At 42.7% G+C, this 26,609-nt stretch overlaps 1 pseudogene; it reads left to right on the top strand.

Annotated features, from left to right (window-relative positions):
* LOC149153707 (putative eukaryotic translation initiation factor 5-2 pseudogene) overlaps positions 1-25,991 on the top strand; it is a 33,275-nt pseudogene extending 7,284 nt beyond the window's left edge.
* Positions 25,992-26,609: the final 618 nt, after the last annotated feature.

Here is a 26,609-nt window from a genome sequence, read left to right on the forward strand (position 1 = left end):
TGGGCGTTATAACAAGTTTACAAGAATGAATATGTTGAGTGTCCGCCAGGATAGCCCACACGAGTGAGGCAGCATTAAAAATGGATACAAAACATTTCCAATAGCATATGTACTAAAACATACAAAATAGTTCCACTGTATTAATACAGGTTAAAGCAACATGCATTACAAGCGTCGAAAGAATAGTCTTACAAACGAATACAATACATGTGTGAAAACGTGTTGGCCTATTAATAGGATTTTGAATTAAGTGAAAGTTCCAAGACACATCCATACACCATTACATCACTAACCCCAGTAGCGGGGCGTTGGAACCACTGCTCACTCCTTAAATAAAAGATTACATACTCTCAAGGCTATGTGGGAGGAGGAAAGGTGAAAAGTCTTTTGCATGTACAAATAAGGGGTATTTATAGCAAAGGGTAAAATTGGCCATTGTGACTGTTCGACTTCCCTCATGACTGTTTGAATTTCATGACTCTTCAACTTTACATGTGGGTCTCTTGGACTTCCACGTTACATTGCATTGATTACAACAGTGTAGCCCAGAGTAGTGATGTGGCTGAGATGACTCATGACATGACTCGACATGATAGTGCTGCTGAGTGATGGATGTGCTCTTGGTGTATAATAGCTTCACCTACGCATGGCAAGGTGTGCATAGTCTTCGATGGTCTTGGTGTTCGCTTGATATTGCATGTGCATGTCTCTCCCTCGCTTGTACTTGGCATGCTCATTGTGTTCGTCCGTTCGCGAACCAGTGTTCTTGCATGCGCTCCTTGTTCATCCAATTCGTCGTCGTGCCATGTCTTATCCATGTACATGTATTTGCAATCGCTCATGATGAGATGAAATAAAATCTAGAGATCTCCTAGTCTACAAAGATGCATTGTTTCTCGCTTTCGAATGCAGGTGACTGAGAGAAAGGACACAACTCTAAAACTGCGCAAGGCACATTCAAAGCTGGAATGTGGGCTTCGAGAACTGTCGATGGAAATTGCACAGAGGTCACTCGGAGGCTGAGATGGGCAATCCAGATCAGTAATGATTGTCTATGGGATCTACCTCAGCTGGAAGCTAGATCTGCACAATTTTTTCAGGGAGACAGTGCAGGCAGTAAGGGGAGACTAGCAGTGAAAACTACGCAATTTCTCCTAGGAGGCTAGCAGTGGGATATGGGAGGCTGCTGGAAAAAATTGCGCAGATCTAGGAGGGTGGCCTATAGGACATCCTTGCGCAGTTCCTGGGCTGAGAGGGATGTTGGGCAGCTTGGGGAATGCACAGTTTTCATGAGGAGCAGCAAGTCGAATGACAAGGTGACTGGCTGGAAAAACTGCACAATTTTTTAGCACAGTGCAGTGACAGGCAGTAAGTGTCTGTCTAACATGTTTGTGCAGTTTCTTTAGTCAGCGGAAGTGGGCATACTTGGAAACTTCTACATAATTTTTTAACGGAGTGAGGCTCAGGGTTACTGCCCAGTCAAACTCTCCAGTTGACCAGCTAGAGGCTTGGTGGTTTTGCTTACACGCAATGCAGATTGAGATGGCTTGCTGAGAAAATTTTGCGTTGTTCTAGGTGATAATTGGTTGGGTCGACTCAGGATTGTGCATTGCAGACTTCCTGGGAGGTAGCCTCAAGATCTGCATAATTTTGGGCAGCAGTACATGTTCACTAAGGGCTGAAACTGCACAGTGCAACTCAGCGGAGGTTCAGCTATTGTGGTTGGTCCGATCGACATAGCGTCACGAAAATGACTAAGTATGTAACGAGTGACTTTGTACATGCATGACCTTGCGAACACACACTCAACATGCTTGCGAACACACACTCGACATGACTTGTTGACAAGACACCTTGAACCATCAAGACAACATGCACTCAGTATGACTAACCAATAGTGTGGGGGATAAACGCAACACTTGTGATAGATTTTTGGATGACCGGGGTGACACTTGTGCGATAGTACTTACAACATCGTGTATGAGTGCGATAGATGTTTACATAGCGAACACAACTCAAACACAACCTTCAACATCACCAGAACGAGGTCGCAAGCATGACGTAGCAATCAACATGTCGAAGAAGACAGTTGATCAAACAAGTGAAAATGAAACAACACATGTAGAATAAACACATAAAATGGATTTCCATGTTTGAGCACATGCATGTTACTGAGGACAGGATGATATGACAATGACAAGCAGTCTTACAAACTCAACTAAGAGGTGTACTTCAAAAGGTGTTCTTTACTTACCCTCAAGATGATCATGTGTCTAACGGAGTTTGCATGTGGTCCTGATATTTTCCATTGCTTGGTTCCTTGGTACTTCTCCTCAACTCCTTGGGCATGATCTCAGCATGTCACCTTTCCTGTAGTCGCTGAGAGGTAGATCTGTGCAATTTCAACAGACATTGTCTGCTTCCGGAATGAGGCCCTTGGAGGATCATCTGCATAGTTTCTGCATGCAAGACAGACAGGGCAGCTTGGACAACAGTGCTCAGTTTTGAGGCATAAGACACTGGTGCGAGATGGGGGTCCTGAGAGGACACCTCTATGCAATTTTTAAATGCAGTGCAGCTGGACTGCTCTACGCATTTCTGGAGAGCAGTGTTGGCTGCCTGACTGCTCTACGCATTTTTGGAGAGCAGTGTTGGTTGGGGTCTCTACGGTATGTGGGGTTTCAGCATGCAAGGGAGGTTGGTGTCTCTGCGTGCTGTGGGGTTTTAGCAGGCAAGGGAGGAAGCTTGATGGTTGCAGAATAAAAGTGCACAATTCCGGGAAGCTGGATGCGGCTAGGTTGCTCGAGAAAATGGCTAAGTGTGAGATCAATGAAACATATGTAAACATTGATAGGACTTGACTGTTATCGCACACAGACACTTAGTGACACAACATCGACCATCCAGAATGCATAAGACATAATTTTCTTGATGCAAAATCCTTCGTGACAAGAGTGAATGAAGTGAGAGGGAAACATGTTTATGTGATGACGAGCATGTTACACACACAACTCCCTTGAGGCAAAACAAAATTCCCTTTGCATGAAAAACGATAACCCCTATGCCTAAAAATGACACATGTTGCATAAACATGTGAACACAGAAAAATCTTAGGATCAAGGAGGGGAGCTTGAAATCATCAGCTTACCAATAAGTGACCAAGGATGATCATTCACAAGATCCAAGGTAGGCTCTGAAATTTGCATGTGAGCCAAAGTTTTGGAGGGTGTTGTAGCCGCTACAACACTTGGTGACACACTGGTAGAAGTCCAACTCTCTGAATGGACCTTGTTTCGTGAAAAGTGAGTCTAACCCTTTCGGAAGTAGTTTTCGATTCTTTGATCATCATGGTTTCCATACCCACTTAATTGAAATATGTAGCACCTTCCATACTCTTGATCGATTAGCATAGATTCCAAGCCAAGTCAACTTAGTTGTTTCGATTCAAGATGAGGGGTATATTGGTGTACAAGTAATATGACTCTCAGAGTTTAAGTTTCATCTCTGGTGTTGCTCCGCTGCCAGTAAAGCCTAGACAGTACCTCGGTGGAGTCACGCAGGAACACAAGCATTCATCCGCTCCATCGAGCCTGGTCAGTACCCTGGTGGAGTTACCTGTATCACCTCTCTACACAGGAAGCCTTTCTCTTCTTTTGCATTATTCATTATTCATTTATTTTTTAAAGAACTATGCATAGGCACTTATTTATTTCAGAGGCAGAAGAGGGATCCCGACTTATTGAGAGTAGAAGAGATTGTTACTTCAAAGAAGTATGTTAAGAGGGATCCCGACTTATTGAGAGCAGAAGAGATTGTTCCTTCAAAGAAGTATGTTATGTATACCTCTGACATACTTGTTAAGGTTCCCCCCCTCACCTTACTCTACTTCACTGAGCTGACAATGGCTAACCCAAAAGAACCAATTAGAGTAAGCGATACTAGTTAGAGCGCAAGCGTTATGTTTTCACCAAGACTCACTTTGAACATAACATATTTTCTATCAAGGCATCATCGACTGAAGACAACAAGTTCTTCATAAAGAGAGAGGAAAACATATAACCAGATGTTGATAGTTGTAAAAGTCCTCCTAGATTTTCCCAACTTGTCTCGAAAGCCAAACATGAATTCAAGAGAGGTTAACCTATGGGTACAAGCAAGCAAATAAAGAAAAAAGCAAAAAGAAGAAGTAAAGAAATAGAAAAACAAGTAAGCAAAGCAAGCAAACAAACATGCAAACCAGAAAGCAAAGCAAAGAAAGAAGCAAAGACTACTACTCCTACGCTAAACAGTGCATGGGCCTACTCACATGAAGTGATACTTCCAATGCATCCACACGGATGTGGCAGTCACAAACACAAGGTGAACAGATAGCACATACAACACCCAATGAAATAGTACACATAAATATGACGGCCGTTATAACAAGTTTAAAATAATGAATCTTTCCAGTGTCTGGCGGGATAGCCCACACGGGCAAGACAACATTAACAACTGATACAACACATTTCCAATGGCATATGTACTAAAACAACCGAAATAATTCAACTGTCTTAATACATGTTAAAGAAAAATGTATTACAAGCGTCCAAAGAATAGTCTTACAAATGAATACAATACATGTGTGAAAATGTGTTGGCCTGTTAACAGGCTTCTGAATTAAGCAAAAGTTCCAAGACACATCTATACACCATTACATCACTAACCCCAATAGCTAGAAGTTGGAGTCACTGCTCGCTCCTCAAAGAAAATATTACAGACTCTCAACGTTATGTGGGAGGAGCCAAGGTGAAGATTATTTTGCATGTGCAAATGAGGGGTATTTATAGCCAAGGGTAAAACTGGCCCTTGTGACTGTTCAACTTCCCTCATGATTATTTGAATTACATGACTCTTCAACTTTACATGTGGGTCTCTTGGACTTCCACGTTACATTACATTGACTACAATAGTGTGGCACACAGTAGTGATGTGGCCGAGAAGAATCATGAAATGACTCGACACGACAATGCTGGTATGTTCATGTTGATGGTGGTGTCCATGTCGAGTTGTAGTGTTGTTGAGTGATGGATCTGCTCTTGGTGTATCATTGCTTCACCTACGCATGGCAAGGTATGCAGAGTCTTCAATGGTCTTGGTGTTCGCTTGATATTTCATGTGCACGTCTCTCCCTCGCTTATAATTGGCATGCTCCATGTGTTCATCCGTTCGCGAATAAGTCTCCTTGCATATGCTCCTTGTTCATCTTGTTCATCGTCATGCCATGTCTTATCCATGTACCTGTATCTGCAATCACTCATGAAGAGATGAAATCAAATCCAGAAATCTCATGGTCTTCCATGATGCATTGTTTCTCACTTTCGGATGCAAGTGACCAGGAGAGAGGACACGACTCTGAAATTATGCAAGGCACATTTCAAGCCGAGATGCGAGCTCCAGGCACTGTTCATGAAAATTGCGTAGAGATCACTGGGAGGCTGCAATGGGTAGTTCGGATCAGTAGTGACTGTCTGTAGGATTTGGCTCGGCTGGAGGGTAGATCTGCGCAATTTTTTCAGGGAGAATGCAGGCAACAAGGGGAGACTGGCAGTGACAACTATGCAATTTATCATGGGAGGTTGGCAGCAAGCTTTAGGAGGCTGTTGGCAAAACTACGCAGAGCTAGGAGGCTAGCTTGCAGGACATCCTTGTGTAGTTTATGGGCTGAGTGGGATTCTGGGAAGCTAGGGGACTACTCATGAAAACTATGTAGTTTTCATGAGGAGCATCAGGTTAGTTGACAGGGTGGCTAGCTAGAAAAACTGTGCAATTTTTTAGGGTAATGTAGTTACAGGTAGCGGGTGTCTGTTTGGCATGTCTGTGTAGTTTCTTCAATCAGTGGAAGCGGGCATGCTTGGCAGCTTCAACACAATTTTTTGAAGAAGTGAGTCTCGAGGTTACTGCCCAGTCAAACTCTCTGGTTGACCAGCTAGAGGCTTGGTGGTTTTTCTTACAGGCAGCGCAGATTGAGACGGATTGCTGAGAAACTTCTGCATTGTTTTTGGTGACAGTAGGTTGGGTCGACTCAGGATTTTGCAGTGCAAACTTCCTGGGATGCAACCTCAAGATCTACACAATTATGGGCAACAGTACATGTTCATTGAGGGTTGAAACTACGCAAGGCAGCTCAGCAGAGGTCCAACTATTGGGGTTGGTCCAGTTGACATAGATTCAACAAAATGACTAAGTGTGTGAATGAGTGATTTTTTACATGCATGACCTTACAAACACACACTCGACATGACTTGTCGACAAGACACCTTGAATCATCAAGACAACATGCCCTCAGTACAACTGACCATAGGTGTGGGCGAGAAGCGCGATACTTGTGATAGATCATGCGACTGCGGCGGCATTTGCGTGACAGTACTTACAACATCGTGTGTGAGTGTGATAGGTGTTTACATAGCGAACACAACCTTCAACATCACCAGAAGGAGGTCACAATCATGACATAACAATCAACATGATGAAGATGACAGTTGGTCAAACAAGTGAAAACGAAGCAAGATATGTAGAAGAAACACATAAAATGGCTATTGTTGTTTGCATTCATGCATGTTACTGAGGAGTGGATGATATGAAAATGACAATAAGTCCTGCAAAATCAACTAAGAGGTGTACTTTGAAAGGTGTTCTTTACTTACCATACTTACCCTCAAGATGATCATACGTTTGACAAAGTTTACATGCGGTCTTAATATTTTCCATTACTTGGTTCCTTGGTCCTTCTCCTCAACTCCTTGGGAGTGATCTCAGCATGTCACATTTTCTTGTAGTCACTGAGAGGTAGATCTGCGCAATTTCAGCGGACAATGACTTATGTCGGAATGAGGCCCTGGGAGGCCCGTCTATGTAGTTTCTACATGCAAGATAGAGAGGGCAGCTTGGACAACACTGCACAGTTTTGAGGCACAAGATAATTCTGCAAGGCTGGGGGTCCTGGGAGGACACCTCTGTGCAATTTCTGAATGCAGTGTAACTGGACTGCTCTGCGTATTTCTGGAGAGCAATGTTGGTTGCATAACTGCTCTACGCATTTTTGGAGAGCAGTGTTAGCTGCGGTCTCTACGGGTTGCGGGGTTCTAGTAGGCAAGGGAGGTTGGTGTCTTTGTGCGATGTGGGGTTTCAATAGAAAAGGTAGGAAGCTTGACGGTTGCAGAAGAAAATCGCACAGTTCCGAAAAGCTGGATGAGGCTATGTTGCTCAGGAAAATGGCTAAGTGTGAGATCAATCAAAAAAATGTAAACATTGATAGGAATTTAATGTGATCACACACGGACACTTAGTGACACGACGTAGATCATCTAGAATGCATAAGAAATAATTTGCTTGATGCAACAACCTTCATGACAAGAGTGTGTGAAGTGAGAGGAAAACATGTTTATGTGATGACGACCACTCATACACACATAATTCCCTTGAGGAAAACAAAATTCCCTTTGCATGATAAACGAAAACCCTTATGCCTGAAAATGACACATGCTACATAAAGATATGAATGCAGACATATATTAGGATCAAGGAGGGGAGCTTGAAATCATCAGCTTACCAATAAGTGACCAAGGATGATCGATCGCAGGATCCAAGGTAGGCTCCGAAATTTGCATGCGAGTAAAAATTTTGGAGGCTGTTGTAGCCGCTACAACACTTGGTGACACACTGGTATAACTCCAGGTCTCTGAATGGACCTTATTAAATAAAAAGTGAGTCTAACCCTTCAGGAAATATTGTTCGATTCTTTGATCATCTTGGTTTCCATACCCGCTTGATTGAAAGATGTAGAACCTGTCATGCTCTTGATCGGTTAGCATAAATTCCAAGCCAAGTCAACTTAGTTGTTTCGATTGGGGACGAGGGGTATATTGGTGTACAAGTAATATGACTGTTGGAGTTTAAGTTTCATCACTAGTGTTGTGTCGCTACCAGCAGGCCTAGACAGTACCCTGGCAGTGTAGAAATTTTGAATAATGTGACACTTAGTCACAGAGATTATCCCGATTATACACTATTGTAGAATACATGCATAATACATAACCTCCTCTACGTTGATCATCAATTTTGCGGAATTAAAAACAATGAAACATCAATCGCATGCACACATTAACACAGTATGTAACCCAAGGAAAGCATACAGCTAAAAACCCCACACTATCTGTATATTATAATGATTGAGAACATGTAACAATACATAGTACAATACTCCTCACAAGTACTTAGTACTATCTCCACCTGTTACACACAAAACTAGCTCAAATCTGAATCAATCACAGGTTCAAATCTCTTCCACTGCTTTGCCTACCTCCACTGCGTAATCCTGCATGAGAATAATGATGAATGGCTGAAGCAAATTCATATTTCCTTGGCTGAACCACGCAATCCTCATTGGCATTACTCAATCCCATTGATTGTGCAAGATCTCATGCACAACTATAGTCACAACTGATAGCAATCTCAACCTCTAACACCTGTCTCCACTGAATTGTCCATGCACTGAGTTAACTGATGTATTCTTTAGTTTCTTTATCAGTTAATAATTAGTGAATTAATTTAACAATTAATTCACATCACTCATCACTAGCGTATTCTGCAGTTAGACTAAATACAACTAGTTTAACCAAGTCAAACTGAACACAACTCCATCAACTCCACCAAAACTCAACCACATGAGTTCTAACTGAAGTCCTACATGCAATAGCTCAACTGACCCACAAGAAAAGCGTATTTCCTTCTGATAGCTGCATGTGCCACATCTGTAGCTCAAACTAAAGTGCTCCAAGAGGATAAGATAATGTTTATAGTCCAAATATTATTAAGGGCTAATAATATTCGACTGTTCTATTTTTAGCCTGGCAGTCTAAATATAGACTCCGCCCATATGTCTAAAAATAGAAGTCCATCTATTTTTACCAACATGACCAATCATCCACAAATAGCATCCTGCAACTCATATACCATGATCCATATTTCTAAAAATAGACTTTGCTCTAAAAATAGCCTACGGGCCCACTTAGTGAAGGCGACTCCTTTTCACTAAGCTCCATCATCTTGTTGCATTTTCAACACTCCCTCTCAACAAGATATGGATTATCTGCAACCCCTATCCTGCAACTCTGGAATGTTCTACATGCAACACATTTGCCCGGTCCACTTGCTCCAACAACACTTGGAACAAAAACACTCCCAACTGACCACTCTGTTGGGCTAGGAACATACTCTGATGCTGAAGCTCTACCTGTTACTGACAAATGCTCCCTCTCTGACATCTGCGCTACTGCAACATCTCCATGTATCTCGCACCATTGCACACTTCTCTGTGCCACCTAGCACTGTGCAAAACACTTGTGCCTCTCGCATTGTTGCAGCCTGCTAGCTATGTGTTGTCCTGGGATTCCCTACACTATCGCTCTCTCTACCGCTGCATCCGCATCTGTGTCTACCCAATCAGTCAGTTCCTGCTACTCCACATTGGGGCTCCCGTAGCAAGGTCTCATCCAAGAGGTTGGGTACCTCAAGGATCTTGCCCCTCCTCCTTGGGACGATCACTCTATATCGCCCCACCTCCTACCTGGAGGTATGGCTGCATGTGATCCCTCAGCCCACCTGGCTCGAAGTTTCCCCCTATTGGAGGTCTCTGCATGAGTAGATGTCTCTACTCGATCTCCTCTCAACTTCCCTTGTTGTGGCTGCTCCACAACCTCCTAAAGCTGCTGCACCAATCGTGGCTCCTCCATAATAGTCTGAGACTTCTTCTGGCTCTGCATGTTGAGTGATAATATATGCTCCCTCTCAACCACCAAGTCCCCATCAGTTGCCTCACTGCTCAAGGCTTTGCATGCATCTTGAACCTCAAGAGCATACAGGTTCTTGACCCGTGAACCAATCTGCTTCACCTGTCTAGTGATGATGTGTCTAAGGAAAACCTTTCCCTTACTGAAGACTACATCATAGCCTCTATCTTTCAGCATTGCGATCGACACCAAGTTTCTCTTCAGTCCTGGTACATACTTGACATCGGTCAAGGTAAGGCAAGCTCCATGCTCCCTCTGAAAAATAACTGTGCCTACACCTGAGGCACTATACTTCTCACCATTACCCATCGCTATGAGTATCTGGATATCTTTCTCCTCCAAAGTACTGAACAAACTCTTGTCATCAGTCATGTGGAAAGAAGCTCCACTATCAAGAAACCAACCACTTCCCACCATGGATGAAACCATGCATGCGAAGAGTGTGAAATCCAACTCAAATTATGAAGCAAGTGCCTCACATTCAGATCCTTCCCCGGATCCCTTCTTGGACTTCTTCTTTGGGCAATTAGTAGCATAATGGCCCAACTCATGACAACGAAAGCATCTCACCTTCGACTTGTCAACCTTCTTCCCATCATTGGAAGAACTAGATTTAGAAAGAGAACCCTTCACCTTCCCCTTCTTCACCTTACTCGCTAAGGCACGGTTCTCCTCATCATGCATGGACGAAGAACTGTCTCTGGTGCTCCGTCTGATCTCCTCTTGCACAAGATCCGACCAAAATCTCTCCCATCCTGGCGATTTCTCTCGACCATTGACAGAGTCCTGATAGGAATGCCAACTCTTCAGAAGACCAAGGAGAGCCAAGCTCACCAATTCCTCATCATCGACAGTCACCCCCACACTTCCCAGCTCATCCCGACACTGGGTAAACTTCGTGAGATACCTGGGCATACTGTCTCCATTCTCACACTTAATGTTTATGAGTTTATCCTTGAGCGCCAGCTTCCTCTGATCGCTCTTGCTTTGGAATAGATCTGTCAATTCTTTCCACATCAAGTCTGGAGAAGCCTTTCCATGCAGGCTGGACACAATGTGATCCTTCATGCCCTCCAACAGAATCCTTCGACACTTTGCTGTCTTCTTTTGCCAAACCACAGCTTCAGCAGCATCAGTAGGTTTTGGGACCTCAGCCTCTATGAACTCCTTCAACCCATTACCATATAACACCACCTCCATCCTGTCTTTCCATGCAATATAATTCGAGCTGCCCTCAAGAGCATACTCTAATCGCAATCCGTTGAAAGACATTTCAACCTTGACACCAAGAAAACACTGCTGCAAATTCGAATTCCACCAGCTCAAAACTCAATCGCTTTTGATCTAAAATTTGTGAGAACAAAGTATTTCTCGTATAGAGATTAACTGTATGGGCTTTTATCGGATATCTCACCTCCCAAAGGAAGGATGAATCCAGAGGCTACCTGGCCCGATTACAGACTTTGCCTGAAGAAATAAAATGTAAACACTTTCTAAATAATAGATCTGATGATCAACAGCTCTGATACCATGTAGAAATTTTTAATAATGTGACACTTATTCACAGAGATTATCCCGATTATACACTATTGCGGAATACATGCATAATACATAACCTCCTCTACGTTGATCATCAATTTTGGGGAATTAAAAACAATGAAACATCAATCGCATGCACACATTAACACAGTATGTAACCCAGGGAAAACATACAGTTGAAAACCCCACACTATCTGTGTATTATAATGATTGAGAACATGTAACAATACATAGTACAATACTCCTCACAAGTACTCAGTACTATCTCCACCTGTTACACACAAAACTAGCTCAGATCTGAATCAATTACAAGTTCAAATCTCTTCCACTGCTTTGCCTGCCTCCACTGCGCAATCCTGCATGAGAATAATGATGAATGGCTGAAGAAAACTCGTATTTCCTTGGCTGAACCACGCAATCCTCATTGGCATTACTCAATCGCATTGATTGTGCAAGATCTCATGCACAACTATAGTCACAACTGATAGCAATCTCAACCTCTAACACCTGTCTCCACTGAACTATCCATGCACTGAGTTAATTGATGTATTCTTTAGTTGCTTTATGAGTTAATAATTAGTGAATTAATTTAACAATTAATTCACATCACTCATCACTAGTGTATTCTGCAGTTAGACTAAATACAACTAGTTTAACCAAGTCAAACTGAACACAACTCCATCAACTCCACAATCAACTCCACCAAAACTCAACCACATGAGTTCTAACTGAAGTCCTGCATGCAATAGCTCAACTGACCCACGAGAAAAGCGTATTTCCTTCTGACAACTGCATGTGCCACATCTGTAGCTCAAACTGAAGTGCTCCAAGAGGATAAGATAATGTTTATAGTCCAAATATTATTAAGAGCTAATAATATTCGACTGTTCTACTTTTATCCAGGCAGTCTAAAAATAGACTCTGCCTATATGTCTAAAAATAGAAGTCCATCTATTTTTATCAACATGACCAATCATCCACAAATAGCATCCTGCAACTCATAGACCATGATCCATATGTCTAAAAATAGACTTTGCGCCAAAAATAGCTTGCGGGCCCACTTAGTGAAGGCGACTCCTTTCCACTAAGCTCCATCATCTTGTTGCATTTTCAACAGGCGGAGTCACGCAGGAACACAAGCATCGCTTCGCTGCCAACGAGCCTAGTCAGTACCCTTGTGGAGTTACTTGTATCACCTCTCTATGCCCTTTCTCTTCTTTCACCTTATTCATTTTTCATTTTTTTTTTCTTTTAAAGAACTATGTACAAGCACTTATTTATTTCAGAGGCAGAAGAGGGATCTAGAATTATTGAGAGCAAAAGAGGTTGCTTCTTCAGAGAAGTATGTTATGTATACCTATGAAATACTTGTTAAGGTTCTCCCCCTCACCTTACTCTACTTGACTGAGCTAACAAGGGCTAACCCAAAAGAACCGATTAGAGTAGGCGGTAGTAGTTAGAGCGCAAGCGTTGTGTTTTCACCAAGACTCACTCTGAACAGAACGTATTTCCCATCAAGGCATCATCGAATGAAGAAAACAAGTTCTTCATAAAGAGCGAGCACAACATATAACCAGATGTTGATAGGTATAAAATTCCTCTTAGATTTTCCCAGCTTGTCTCGAGAGCCAAACACAATTTCATGAGAGGCTAACCTATGGGTACAAGAAAGCAAAGAAAGAAAAAAGCAGCCAGCAGATGTAAAGCGACGGCAAAACAAGTAAGCAAAGCAAGAAAGAAAACAAGCCAAACCAAGTAAGAAAGCAAACAAACATGCAAAACAGAAAGTAAAGCAAAGCAAGAAGCAAAGGCTACTCCTACTCCTATGCTAAATAGTGCATGTACCTACTCACGTGAAGTGATACTTCCAATGCAGCCACTAGTGCATTAGCTGGCCCATGTTGGTGAAGGCATGGTTAACAAGAAAGATATGCATGTAAACCAGTGAACCATAAAGATAGATCAACAAAGACTAACACACTTCGAGTTCTAAAACATCCACATAATAGAAAAGAGCGAATGCGCAAAACAAACATTCTGCAGACGCACCATGGTGTTATGACGCACTGCGTGCAGACAGTAAAAATACACACTCTTTGGACTGTGACATATGAGTGAACATGAGAAATACCAAGAACTTATGCTTTGCAAGCATGCTCGTTGTGTAAGATTCCTCCAAATCTTGAGCGATTGGATCATGTGATTCAAGTGGAGGAAGTGAAATCTAGGTGTTTGGTTGATCTTCAATGCAGAGCAGAGAGTGATGAGGAGCCTTGGGTGTTTCATAAATTTTCTGATTGGAAGTGGAACCAACCTAAGGAGAGCGAGGACCTGACATAACCATCAACCTAGGCTGAAGTGCCTCAACAGTTTTCGGGGTTTCCACTCTATCAATAGATAGATCAGTGGAGACTAGTAGCTTAGGCAGATTAATAGCGGGTGAATCAACATCATGATCGAATGAAGAAGTACAAAGATCACGACAACCATGATCAGAAAATTTGAGATGTTTGTCGACATCCTCATGATTTGATGAATCATGTAGAGGGGTAGATGAGAAACAAGGATTTTCACCCTCTGTGTTTTCCAAAATGACATATGACAAATGGGACAAATTTTCAAAGGAAGGTCTGTCCTCTCGACAATGTAGTGACAGACTAACATTCGGTGTGTCCTGTGAACGATCAGAAGTAGAAACATTGGGAAATGAGTTTTCATAGGGGGAATCAAAAGTGGTAGAACGACAAGGGATTCCAGGATAGAGCGGATGAGGTGGAAATGGAAGGGAGTCATCCTTCACCACAGTTTCTTCTTTAGATTCCTGCACACACTCATCATGAATGATAGCGCAAGTTGGCTGCACAACACTGACTCTGTCGAAAACTTGATCCTTGTTCACAACAAGTGTGAAGTATGGAATGGAGGACCACAACATAGTACAATCCAGAGGCTCAGTAGAACGTGGGGACAAAGGTTGAGGTAACAAGTCCACATGAGAACCAGGAGGATTGCAAGCCAAATTTGGGGAGATATCCAGAGCAGGTGGGGTAGGAGGATGTGACCATTCAATAGATGTGTGTGCATGCTCTCCAACATATTTCTATGGGGATGGAGTTGTTTGATGAGGGGAAGGCAGACAGTCACTTGTGATAGCAACTTTGTCTGCTTGTGATTGCACAACTCCATCACTGAAGTATGTTGGGAGGGTTTCGAATGATTCTACGAATCGCAGATTTTCATATATGTAAAGAAGATGCTCAGATATTCCATCGAGGAATTCCCAATCAATTTCATCTTTAGGAAATTGATATGCAAGATTACGAAAGTTCATGTAAAATTTTTCAACGGATTCTTCAGGTGCTTTCCGTAATTTCAGAATTTCTTTATTGAGCGCTTTATGGTCAAAATGATTGAAATCATAGTCTATCTCTATGATCAGATGATGGAAAGAGTGAATAGATTTTTCGGGTGGCGTGGCATACCAATACAGTGGGTGCCCTCAAAGAGTGTATACATACAACGCGTAGGTCATGTAATCTTCAAAGATTTCATGCCTTTAAAAAGAGCCTACAATGCCCACCAAGTGTCTAACCAAGGCTACTTGGCCTCCACCATCGAATGTTTTATGCGACAAGTTATTATAGAGCTCTTCCAATATTTCAAATTCATTTCCATAAGACATACACTCTGGAAGAGAAATTTTGTGTTTAGTCATGATGAGTATGCGGGGATTCAAAACAGATTGTGAGGACTCATCTTGTCATCTGGCCCTCCTTCTAGCGCCAGAAATGTTGACAGTGCTAGACCTGCCAACATTAAGGGGATCTCCCCGATATGAAGTCCCAACTAGACCTCACATTGTTTGGTTTAGGAGTCCCATCTAGTACGATGGCCCAATTTCCATTATCTTAAAGATATGCCTTAGCTCTTGTTTTTCATCCCATGAGAGTGGTCTACTTTATCTTCCAACATCAAGGTTCACATGCATGCTGAGTGCTTAGTGCCACTTGTGTCAAAGTTCTTTCACTGCAGAGGGAGAGGGTGGAAATGAGTCTCATGTTGAAAGGGAATAGTCCCAACTCTACTAGAGATACACAACACAATAGGACATGAACAACTTCTAGTGGATTAGTCCAGACGGATGCGACAATCACAAACACAAGGTGAACAGATAGCACGTACAACACCCAGTAGAACAGTCGAGACGAGTGCGATGGGTGTTATAAAAAGTTTACAAGAATGAATATGTTGAGTGTCCGGCAGAATATCCCACACGAGTGAGACAGCATTAACAACTGATACCAAAAATTTCCAATAACATATGTCTTAATACAGGTTAAAGCAACATGCATTACAAGCATCAAAAGAATAGTCTTACAAACGAATACAATACATGTGTGAAAACGTGTTAGCCTGTTAACAGGCTTTTGGATTAAGTGAAAGTTCCAAGACACGTCCATACACCATTACATCACTAACCCGATAGCGGGGCGTTGGAGCCACTGCTCGCTCCTTAAATAAAATATTACATACTCTCAAGGCTATGTGGGAGGAGGAAAGGTGAAAAGTCTTTTGCATGTACAAATGAGGGGTATTTATAGCCAAGAGTAAAATTGGCCATTGTGACTATTCGACTCCCCTCATGACTGTTTGAATTTCATGACTCTTCAACTTTACATGTGGGTCTCTTGGACTTCCACGTTACATTACATTGATTACAACAGTGTAGCCCACGGTAGTGATGTGGCTGAGATGACTCATGACATGACTCGACACAATAGTGTTGTTGAGTGATGGATGTGCTCTTGGTGTATAATAGCTTCACCTCCACATGGCAAGGTGTGCAAAGTCTTCGATGGTCTTGGTGTTCGCTTGATATTGCATGTGCATGTCTCTCCCTTGCTTGTACATGGCATGCTCCTTGTGTTCGTTCATTCGTGAACAAGTCTCCTTGCATGCGCTCCTTGTTCATCCAATTCGTCGTCGTGCCATGTCTTATCCATGTACATGTATTTGCAATCACTCATGATGAGACGAAATCAAATCCAGAAATCTCCTCATCTATAACGATGCATTGTTTCTCGCTTTCGGATGCAGGTGACCGGGAGAAAGGACACGGCTCTAAAATTGTGCAAGGCACATTTCAAGCCAGAATGCGGGCTTTGGGAACTGTCGATGGAAATTGCGTAGAGGTCACTCGGAGGCTAAGATGGGTAGTCCGGATCAGCAATGACTGTCTATGGGATCTACCTCAACTGGAAGCTAGATCTGCACAATTTTTTCAGGGAGACAGTGCAGGCAGTAAGTGGAGACTGGCAGTGAAAACTATGCAATTTCTCCTAGGAGGCTAGCAGCGAGTTGCAAGAGGCTGCTGGAAAAAATTGCGCAGATCTAGAAGTGTGGCCTGTAGGACATCCTTGCGCAGTTTCTAGGCTAAGAGGGATGTTGGGAAGCTTGGGGATCCGCAGTTTTCATGAGGAGCAGCAAGTCAAATGATAGGGTGACTGGCTGGAAAAACTGCACAATTTTTTAGCACAGTGCAGTGACAGGCAATGAGTGTCTGTCTAACATGTTTGTGCAGTTTCTTCAATCAAAAAAAGTGGGCATACTTGGCAACTTCTACATAATTTTTTAACGAAGCGAGGCACAGGGTTACTGCCTGGTCAAACTCTCCAGTTGACCAGCTGGAGGCTTGGTGGTTTTGCTTACACGCAGTGCAGATTGAGATGGCTTGCTAAGAAATTTTGCATTGTTCTGGGTGACAATCGATTGGATCGACTCAGGATTGTGCAGTGCAGACTTCTTAGGAGGTAGCCTCAAGCTCTGTACAATTCTGGGTAGCAGTACGTGTTTGCTAAGGGCTGAAACTGCACAGTGCAGCTCAGCAAAGGTTCAGCTATTAGGGTTGGTCCGATCGACATAGCGTCACCAAAATGACTAAGTATGTGAAGGAGTGACTTTGTACATGCATGACCTTGCAAACACATACTCGACATGACTTGTCGACAAGACACCTTGAACCATCAGGACAACATGCACTCAGTATGACAAACCAATGGTGTGGGGGACAAGCACAACACTTGTGATAGATTGTTAGATGACCGGTGCGACACTTGCGCGATAGTGCTTACAACATCGTGTGTGAGTGCGATAGATGTTTACATAGCGAACACAACTCAAACACAACCTTCAACCTCATCAGAACGAGGTCGCAATCATGACATAGCAATCAACATGTCGAAGATGATAGTTGTTCAAACAAGTGAAAACAAAACAAGACATGTAGAAGAAACACATAAAATGGATTTTCATGTTTGAGCACATGCATGTTACTGAGGATATGATGATATGATAATGACAAGCAGTCTTGCAAACTCAACTAAGAGGTGTACTTCGAAAGGTGTTCTTTACTTACCCTCAAGATGATCATGCGTCTGATGAAGTTTGCATGTGGTACTGATATTTTCCATTACTTGGTTCCGTGGTACTTCTCCTCAACTCCTTGGGCGTGATATCAGCATGTCACCTTCCCTGTAGTCATTGAGAGGTAGATCTGTGCAATTTCAACAGACATCGTCTGCTTCCAGAATGAGGCCCTTGGAGGCCCATCTGCGTAGTTTCTGCATGCAAGATAGACAGGGAAACTTGGACAACAGTGCTCAGTTTTGAGGCATAAGACATTGGTGCGAGCTAGGGGTCCTAAGAGGAAACCTCTGTGCAATTTTTAAATGCAGTGTAGCTGGACTGCTCTGTGCATTTCTGGAGAGTAGTGTTGGCTGCCTGACTGCTCTACGCATTTTTGGAGAGCAGTGTTTGTTGGGGTCTCTATGGTATGTGGGGTTTCAGCATGCAAGGGAGGTTGGTGTCTCTACGTGCTGTGGGGTTTTAGCAGGCAAGGGAGGAAGCTTGATGGTTGCATAATAAAAGCGCACAGTTCCGGAAAGCTGGATGCGGTTAGGTTGCTCGAGAAAATGGCTAAGTGTGAGATCAATGAAACATATGTAAACATTGATAGGACTTAACTGTTATCGCACACAGACACTTAGTGACACAACATAGACCATCCAGAATGCATAAGACATAATTTTCTTGATGCAAAATCCTTCGTGACAAGAGTGCGTGAAGTGAGAGGGAAACATGTTTATGTGATGACGACCACGTTACACACACAATTCCCTTGAGGCAAAACAAAATTCCCTTTGCATGACAAATGAAAACCCCTATGCCTGAAAATGACACATGTTGCATAAACATGTGAACATAGACAACTCTTAGGATCAAGGAGGGGAGCTTGAAATCATCAGCTTACCAATAAGTGACCAAGGATGATCATTCACAAGATCCAAGGTAGGCTCTGAAATTTGCATGCGAGACAAAATTTTGGAGGGTGTTGTAGCCGCTACAACACTTGGCGACACACTGGTAGAACTCCAGCTCTCTGAATGGCCCTTGTTTCGTGAAAAGTGAGTCTAACCCTTCTGGAAGTATTTTTCGATTATTTGATCATCGTGGTTTCCATACCCTCTTAATTGAAATATGTAGCACCTTCCATACTCTTGATCGGTTAGCATAGATTCCAAGCCAAGTCAACTTAGTTGTTTTGATTCAGGATGAGGGGTATATTCGTGTACAAGTAATATGACTCTCAGAGTTTAAGTTTCATCTCTATTGTTGCTCCGTTGCCAGCAGGCCTGGACAGTACCCCGGTGGAGTCACGCAGGAACACAAGCATTCAACCGCTTCCAAATAAGACTGGTCAGTACCCTGGTGGAGTTACCGATATCACCTCTCTATACAGGAAGCCTTTCTCTTCTTTTGCCTTATTCATTTTTCATTTATTTTTTAAAGAACTATGCATAGGCACTTATTTATTTCAGAGGCAGAAGAGGGATCCCGACTTATTGAGAGCAGAAGAAATTGTTCCTTCAAAGAAGTATGTTATTTATACCTCTGACATACTTGTTAAGGTTCCCCCCCTCACCTTACTCTACTTTATTGAGCTGACAATGGCTAACCCAAAAGAACCGATTAGAGTAAGTGATACTAGTTAGAGCGCAAGCGTTATGTTTTCACCAAGACTCACTCTAAACATAACATATTTTCCATCAAGGCATCATCGACTGAAGACAACAAGTTCTTCATAAAGAGAGAGGAAAACATATAACCAGATGTTGATATCTATAAAAGTCCTCCTAGATTTTCCCAACTTGTCTCGAAAGCCAAACACAATTTCACGAGAGGCTAACCTACGGGTACAAGCAAGCAAAGAAAGAAAAAAGCAAAAAGAGGAAGTAAAGCGACAAAAAAACAAGTAAGTAAAGCAAGAAAACCAAACCAAGTAAGCAAGCAAACAAACATGCAAACCAGAAAGCAAAGCAAAGAAAGAAGAAAAGACTACTCCTACTCCTATGCTAAACAGTGCATGGGCCTACTCACGTGAAGTGATACTTCCAATGCATCCACTGGCGCATGGGCTAGCCCATTTTGGTGAAGGCATGGTTAACAAGAAATATATACATGTAAACCAGTGAACCAGAAAGGTAGATCAGTGAAGACTAACACACTTCGAGTTCTAAAACATCCACATAATAGAAAAGAGCGAATGCACAAAACAAACATCCTGCGGATGTACCATGGTGTTGTGACACACTACATGCAGACGGTAAACATACACACTCTTTGGACTGTGACATATGAGAAAACATGAGAAATACCAATAGCTTGTGCTTTGTAAGCGTGCTCATTGTGTAAGATTCCTCCAAAGCTTGAGCGATGGGATCATGTGATTTGAGTGGAGGCAGTGAAATCTGAGTGTTTGGTTGATCTTCAATGTGGAGCAAAGAGTGATGAGGAGCCTTGGGTGTTCATAAAAATTTTGATCGGAAGTGGAACCAACCTCAGGACAACGAGGGCCTGACATAACCATTAGCCCAGGCTGAAGTGCCTCAACAACCTGCGGGGTTTCCACTCAGTCAATAGATAGATCATGGGAGACCAGTGGCTTAGACAGATTAATAGCGGGTGAGTCAACATCGTGATCGAATGAAGAAGTACAGAGATCACGACAACCACGATCAGAAAATTTGTGATGTTCGTCAGAATCCTCATGATTTGATGAATTATGTAGAGGGGTAGATGAGAAACAAGGATGTTTACGCTCTGTTTTCAGAAATGAAATATGACAGATGGGATGGATTTTCAGAGGAAGATGTGTCCTCTCCGCAATGTAATGATAGACTGACATCCAGTGTGTCCTGTGAACGATCAGAAGTAGAAACATCCAGAAATGAGTCTTCACGGGGGGAATCAAAAGTGGCAGAACCACAAGGGATGCCTTGATAGAGTGGATGAGGCATGAATGGAAGGGATTCGTCCTTCGCTATGTGTTCTTCTTTAGATTTCTGCATACACTCATCATGAATGATAGTGCAGGTTGGTTGCACAACACCGACTCCATCAACAACTTGATCCTCGTCCACAACAAGTGTGAAGTCTGGAATGGAAGACCACAAGATAGTACAATCCGAAGGCTCAGCAGAACGCGGGGACAGAGGTTGAGGTAACAAGTCAACATGAGAACCAACAGGCTTGCAAGCTAATTTTGTGGATATATCAAGAGCAGGTGGGGTAGGAGGATGTGATCGTTCAACATATGTGTGTGTACGCTCTCCCACATCTTTCTGTGGGGGTGGAGTTGTTTGATGAGGGGAAGGCAAACAGTCACTTATGACATCAATTGTGTCCACTTGTGATTGTGCAGCTCCATCACCAAAGTATGTTGAGAGGGGTACGAATGATTCTATGAATTGCGGATTTTCAGATATGTAAAGAAGATGCTCAAATCTTCCATCGTGGAATTCCAAATAAATTTCATCTTCAAGAAATTGATATGCAAGATTATGAAAGCGCATGTAAAATTGTTCAATGGATTCATCAGGTGCTTTCCGTAATTTCAGAATTTCTTTATTGAGCACTTTATGGTCAAAATGATTGAAAGCACGATCTATCTCTATGATCAGATGATGGAAAGAGCGAACGAATTTTTTGGGCAATGTGGCATACCAATGCAGTGGGTTCCCTCAAAGTGTGTATGCGAACAACGCGCAGGTCATATAATCTTCAAATATTTCATTCCTTTCACAGGAGCCTACAACACTAATCACGTGTCTAACCAAGGTACTTGGCCTCCACATTGAATTTTTTACGCGACAAGTTATTCTAGAGCTCTTCTGAGATTTCAAAGTCATTTCCATAAGACATACACTCTGGAAGAGAAATACTTTGTTTAGTCATGATGCGTATGTGGAGGTTCAAAACAGATTGTGAGGACTCAGCTTGTCATCTGGCCCTCCTTCTAGCACTAGAAATGTTGACGGTGCTGGACCTGCCAACATTAAGGGGATCTCCCCAGTATTAAGTCCCAACTAGACCTCACACTATTTAGTGTAGGACTCCCATCTAGTAAGATGGCCCGATTGCCATTATCTTAAAGATATACCTTAGCTCTTGCTTGTCATCACATGAGAGTGGTTTTCTTTATCTTCGAACATCGAGGTTCGCGTGCCTAGTGAGTGCTTAGTGTCGCTTGTGTCAAATTTCTTTCACTGCAGAGGGAGAGGGTGGAAGTGAGTCTCAAGTTGAAAGGGAATAGTCCCAACTCTGCTAGAGACACACAACACAATAGGACATGCGCAGCTTCCAGCGGAGTAGTCCACACGGATGCGGCAATCACAAACACAAGGTGAACAGATAGCACGTACAACACCCAACGGAATAGTCCACATGAGTGCAACGGGCGTTACAATAAGTTTACAACATGAATCTGTCGAGTGTCCGGAGGGATAGCCCACACGGGCGAGACAATGTTAACAACTGATACAACACATTTCTAATAGCATATGTACTAAAAGAACCAAAATAGTTCAACTGTCTTAACACAGGTTAAAGCAACATGCATTACAAGCCTCTAAAGAATAGACTTACAAACGAATACAATACATGTGCGAAAATGTGTTGGCCTGTTAACAAGCTTTTGAATTAAGTGAAAGTTCCAAGACACATCCATACACCATTACATCACTAACCTCAATAGCGAGGCACTGGAACCATTGCTCGCTCCTCAAATAAAAGATTACAGACTCTCAAGGCTATGTGGGAGGAGGCAAGGTGAAAAGTCTTTTTCATGTACAAATGAGGGGTATTTATAGCCAAGGGTAAACTGGCCCTTGTGACTGTTCGACTTCCCTCATGATTGTTTGACTTACATGACTCTTCAACTTCACATGTGGGTCTCCTGGACTTCCATGTTACATTACATTGATTACAATAGTATGGCACATAGTAGTGATGTGGCCGCGATGAATCATGACATGACTCAACACGACAGTGTCGGTATGTTCATGTTGATGGTGGTGTCCATGTTGAGATGCAATGTTGTAGAGTGATGGATGTGTTCTTGGTGTATCATAGATTCACCTCTGCATGGCAAGGTCTAAGGAGTCTTCGATGGTCTTGGTGCTCACTTGATATTGCATGTGCATGTCTCTCCCTCACTTGTACTTGGCATGCTCCATGTGTTAATTCGTTCGCGAACAAGTCTCCTTGTATGCGCTTATTGTTCATCTAGTCCATCGCCATGCCATGTCTTATCCATGTACCTATATTTGCAATCACTCATGACAAGACAACATCAAATCCAGAAATCTCCTAGTCTACCATGATGCATTATTTCTTGCTTTTGGATGCAGGTGACCGGGAGAGAGGACATAGCTCTAAAACTACGCAAGGCACATTTCAAGCCGAGATGCAGGCTTCGGGCACTGTCCATGAAAGTTGTGCAGAGGTCACTGGGACACTGAGATGGGCAGTCTGGATTAGCAATGACTGTCTGCGGGATCTAGCTCGGTTGTAGGGAAGATCTGCACAATTTTTTCAAGGAGACAGTGCAGGCAGCAAGGGGAGACTAGCAGTGAAAACTGCGCAATCTCTCTAGGGAGGCTGGTAGCGAGTTGCAGGAGGCTGCAGGAAAAAACTGTGCAGAGCTAGGAGGCTGGCCTGTAGGACATCCCTACTTAGTTTTTGGGTTGAGAGGGATGTTTGGAAATTGGGGTACTTCTCATGAAAATTGCGTAGTTTTCATGAGGAGCAGCAGGCCAGCTGACAGGGTGATTGGGTAGAAAAACTACACAATTTTTTAGGGCAGTGTAGTGACAGGCAACGAGTGTCTATCTAGAATGTCTGCACAATTTATTCCATCAGCGGAAGCGGGCATGCTTGGCATCTTCTGCACAATTTTTTGGAGGAGTGAGGCCCAGGTTTACTGCTCGGTCAAACTCTCTAGTTGACCAGCTAGAGGCTTGGTGGTTTTGATTATGGGCAGCGCAGATTGAGATGGCTTGTTGAGAAACTTACGCGTTGTTCTAGGTGACAGTTGGTTGGATCGACTCAGGATTGCGCAGTGTGGACTGCCTGGGAGGCAGTCTCAAGCTCTGCGCAATTCTAGGCAGCAGTACATGTTCACTGAGGGCTGAAACTGTGCAGTGCAATCAGCAGAGGTCCAGCTTTTTGGGTTGGTCTGATCGACATAGCTTCACCAAAATGATTAAGTGTGTGAACGAGTGACTTTGTACATGCATGACCTTGCAAACACACACTCGACATGACTTATCGACAAGACACCTTGAACCATCAAGACAACATGCACTCAGTATGACTAACCAACGGTGCGGGTGACAAGTGTGTCACTTGTGATAGATCGTTGGACGACTGCAGTGATACTTGCGCGATAGTACTTACAACATTATGTGTGAGTGTGATAAATGTTTACATAGAGAACACAACCTTCAACATCACCAGAACAAGGTCGCAAGCATGACATAGAAATCAACATGCCGAAGATGGCAGTTGGTCAAATAAGTGAAAACGAAGCAAGACATGTATAAGAAACACATAAAATGGCTTTTCTTGTTTGCGCACATGCATGTTACTGAGGACAGGATGATATGACAATGACAAGCAGTCCTACAAACTCAACTAAGAGGTGTACTTCGAAAGGTGTTTTTTACTTACCATACTTACCCTCAAGATGATCATGCGTCCGACGGAGTTTGCATGCGGTCCTGATATTTTCTATTACTTGCTTCCTTGGTCCTTCTCCTCAACTCCCTGGGAGTGATCTCAGCGTGTCACCTTTTCCTGTAGTCACTAAGAGGTAGATCTGCGTAATTTCAATGGACAATGTCTGCTGTCAAAATGAGGCTTGGGGAGGCTCGTCTACGCAGTTTCTGCATGCAAGACAGATAGGTTAGCTTGGACAATAGTGCGCAATTTTGAGGCATAGGACACTTCGGCGGGCTGGGGTTCCTGGGAGGACACCTCTGCGCAATTTCTGAATGCAGTGCAACTGGACTGCTCTTCTCATTTCTAGAGAGAAGTGTTGGCTGCCTGACTACTCTACGCATTTTTGGAGAGCAGTGTTGGTTGGGGTCTCTGCGGGATGTGGGGTTTCAATAGGAAAGGGAGGTTGGTGGCTCTGCGCGCTGCATGTTTTCAGCAGGCAAGGGAGGAAGCTTGATAGTTGCAAAAGGAAAGCGCACAGTTCCAGAAATTTGGATGCGGCTAAGTTGCTCGGGAAAATGGCTAAGTGTGAGATCAATGAAACATATGTAAACATTGATAAGACTTGACTGTGATTGCACACAGACACTTAGTGACACAACGTAGACCATACAAAATGCATAAGACATACTTTGCTTAATGCAAAAACCTTCATGACAAGAGTGCATGAAGTGAGAGGGAAACATGTTTATGTGCTGACGACCACGTTACGCACACAATTCCCTTGAGGCAAAACAACATTCCCTTTGCATGACAAACGACAACCCCTATGCCCGAAAATGACACATGCTGCATAAATATGTGAACACAGACAACTCTTAGGATCAAGGAGGGGAGCTTGAAATCATCAGCTTACCAATAAGTGACCAAAGATGATCGATCACAGGATCCAAGGTAGGCTCTGAAATTTGCATGCGAGCCAAAATTTTGGAGGGTTTTGTAGCCGCTACAACAAAATGGTAAGAAATCCACAGAAATTATGCCAGAGAGTGACGATAAGGAGGAAGAGAGTGATGTTGATGAGAAAAACTTGAAGACAGTTAAAGGGCTAAGAATTCACGCTAATCTTCTTGCTGATTTTAATGATTTTCTTCAAAGGAGAAAGTATCATAATTAGTTGGTGGAGTACATACAATCTCTCAGTGGTTCTCCTTAGGAAGTGATGACTGCATTGTTTGAGGGCCTTAAAAAGGTGTTAGCAAAGGATTTTCCAAGGAGGTTGCAAAGAGAAATATTTACTTGTCCAAATCTCTTCATAATGAAGATTCCTAGTTGTTGTTGTTGAATGCAATTGATGCTTTTTGCAAGCATGCCAGTGCAGATGCAATCAAGGAAGTTGCTTTGGTTCTGAAAGTTTTATATGATGATGACATATTAGAAAATGTTATTTTCCAATGGTATGATAACCATACTTTGGGTGCCCAAGGAAATAACTCTTCAATGTGGAAAAATGTTAAGCCATTTGTTGAGTGGCTCAAAAGTACCGAGTCTGAATCTGAAGAGGATTAGTTAGTGAACTAAATATGTTTGACCATTTTAAGTTGTGTCACCAAAGAGATTAGTGTAGTGTTTCCAAATTGTTGAAGCTTTTATATCATGAAGCTTCCTGTCTACACTGTGCAACCAAGTTGAATGGAGGTATTTTTTGCGAACAATCAATTTCCACGGCTTTTCCATCTGATATCAATCACCAAAGGATTTTCACCCCCAATTTCCTAATTCAATATCTATAACAAATTTTTTTTATATATGTGAACATATTATGTTGGTTACATACATACACGTATTGGTGACAACTTGGTGATTAAGGAGGGTTCATCCCTTGGAACTAACAAAGACAAAGATTTCATCACAAAAATAGAACATGTTGTGTTGTTAATGCCATGACCAAAAAATAAGAAATATGATTAACTTATATATATATATATATATATATGCCCCTTTCGTACGACCACCCAGTTCCCCAACTTCAAGTGCAAGGGACTCCTGAGGCAGGGTTACTATGGAATTGAATACAATTTTTTTATGAATCCTCGATCCAAATGGCTTTGGATAGAACCTATAACAGGGTCTCGAAAAAGAAGCTAGGATTCTTCCTAGTGGGGATCTCTAGTTATTAAAAAATAT

The sequence above is a fragment of the Pinus tabuliformis genome, chromosome 9 (genome assembly GCF_031772625.1).
Source record: "Pinus tabuliformis cultivar Carrire ecotype Pingquan chromosome 9, CPIR1, whole genome shotgun sequence".
Lineage (NCBI taxonomy): Eukaryota > Viridiplantae > Streptophyta > Pinopsida > Pinales > Pinaceae > Pinus > Pinus tabuliformis.